Here is a 2500-nt window from a genome sequence, read left to right as displayed (position 1 = left end):
GAAACCCACTATAGCACATACAAAGACCTTTGATATACGAGTTGGGACGGGGGGGGGGGGGGGGGGGGTGCGTAACCCATTGGTAAAGCGCTCGCCTGATGCGCAGTTGGTCTGAGAGCGATCCCCGTCGGTAGGACCATTGGCCTATCTCTCGTTCCATCCAGTGCACCACGACTGGTATATCAAACGCCGTGGTATGTGCTATCCTGTATGTGCCATGGTGCATGTAAAAATGTAAAAAAAAGATCCCTTGCTACTAATGAAAAAAAATAGTGGGTTTCCTATCTAAGACTATAAGTAAAAATTACCAAATGTTTAACATCCAATAGCCTATGATTAATATATCAATGTGCTCTAGCGGTGTCATTAAACAAAACTTTTTTCCGTGAGTATATTCACGCTGATATTGGATCTACTCTCTGGTGTATAACAGAAAGCCAGGATTTAGCCGGGTGGATCTCAATCTACACTTTACAGCAGGTCACCAAAGTTCAGACCGTGAAGAATGTGACAGTTCAAGTTGGATACAAAAGCGTTTGTCGCCATTTCTAAAACCTTTTCTTGGTGCGATGTCGGAGATATCTCTACGAGTATTCACGCAGGGTCGTACCTATCCTAAACAAATAGGGGTGGGTTGAGGAAGGGGAAAAAATCAGTACTAAAGGGTGTTTTCCAGCTGCAGTACTAAAGGGTGTTTTCCAGCTGCAGTACAAAGCACTGGTCCTCGACACGAGGTCGATAAATCAGTAAAAAAAAAAATTGTCCTTGAAACTCTAGTACAAAATAATGGTCCTCCAAAAAGCAGTAAAAAAAAATAGTCCCCTAAAAAGAAGTAAAACAAAAATGATCCTCCAAAAATCAGTACAACAAAAGTATCTTCCAAAAACTAATACAAAACATTGTCCTCGATAAAACAGTACAAAATGCTGGACTTCAATAAATCAGTACAAAACACTTAACCTCAAAATAAGGTCGATAAATCAATATAAAATACTAGTCTTCAATTGACTAGTACAAAACACTGGTCGTCGGCATGACGTCCATACAACAGTAGTCGATATAGTACAAAACACTAATTTTTAACACACTAGTACAAAACACTTGACCTCGACATAAGGTCGATAAATCAGTACAAAACACTGGTCTCCACATCAACACACCAGTACAAAACACTGGTCTTCATGTCAATACACCAGTACAAAACACTGGTCTTCATATCAATACACCAGTACAAAACACTGGTCTTCATGTCAATACACCAGTACAAAACACTGGTCTCCATATCAATACGCCAGTACAAAACACTGGTCTTCATGTCAATACACCAGTACAACACACCGGTCTCCATATCAATACACCAGTACAACACACTGGTCTTCATGTCAATACACCAGTACAACACACCGGTCTCCATATCAATACACCAGTACAACACACTGGTCTTCATGTCAATACACCAGTACAAAATACTGGTCTTCATATCAATACACCAGTACAAAACACTGGTCTCCATGTCAATACGCCAGTACAAAACACTGGTCTTCATGTCAATACACCAGTACAACACACCGGTCTCCATATCAATACACCAGTACAACACACTGGTCTTCATGTCAATACACCAGTACAAAATACTGGTCTTCATATCAATACACCAGTACAAAACACTGGTCTCCATGTCAATACGCCAGTACAAAACACTGGTCTTCATGTCAATACACCAGTACAACACACCGGTCTCCATATCAATACACCAGTACAACACACTGGTCTTCATGTCAATACACCAGTACAAAACACTGGTCTTCATATTAATACACCAATACAAAACACTGGTCTTCATATCAATACACCAATACAAAACACTGGTCTTCATATCAATACACCAATACAAAACACTGGTCTTCATATCAATATGCCAGTACAAAACACTGGTCTTCATATCAATACGCCAGTACAAAACACTGGTCTTCATGTCAATACACCAGTACAAAACACTGGTCTTCATATCAATACACCAGTACAACACACTGGTCTTCATGTCAATACACCAGTACAAAACACTGGTCTTCATATCAATACACCAGTACAACACACCGGTCTTCATATCAATACACCAGTACAAAACACAGGTCTTCATATCAATACACCAGTACAAAACACTGGTCTTCATGTCAATACACCAGTACAAAACACTGGTCTTCATATCAATACACCAGTACAAAACACTGGTCTCCATATCAATACACCAGTACAAAACACTGGTCTCCATATCAATACACCAGTATCAAACACTGGTCTTCATGTCAATACACCAGTACAAAACACTGGTCTTCATGTCAATACACCAGTACAACACACTGGTCTTCATATCAATACACCAGTACAAAACACTGGTCTTCATGTCAATACACCAGTACAAAACACTGGTCTTCATGTCAATACACCAGTACAAAACACTGGTCTCCACACCAGTACAACAGTACAAAACACTGGTCTC

The 2500-nt window shown here is 40.0% G+C and overlaps 1 protein-coding gene across 1 annotated transcript in view; it reads right to left on the bottom strand.

Moving 5' to 3' along the window:
- LOC121377020 (cubilin-like) overlaps nucleotides 1-2500 on the bottom strand; it is a 49060-nt gene that overhangs the window by 36656 nt on the left and 9904 nt on the right. The window lies entirely within an intron of this gene.

The sequence above is a fragment of the Gigantopelta aegis genome, chromosome 7 (genome assembly GCF_016097555.1).
Source record: "Gigantopelta aegis isolate Gae_Host chromosome 7, Gae_host_genome, whole genome shotgun sequence".
NCBI classification, from domain to species: Eukaryota; Metazoa; Mollusca; class Gastropoda; order Neomphalida; family Peltospiridae; genus Gigantopelta; species Gigantopelta aegis.
The sequence above is the reverse complement of the archived record's forward strand: the minus strand, read 5'-3'. Positions and strand labels throughout refer to the sequence as shown.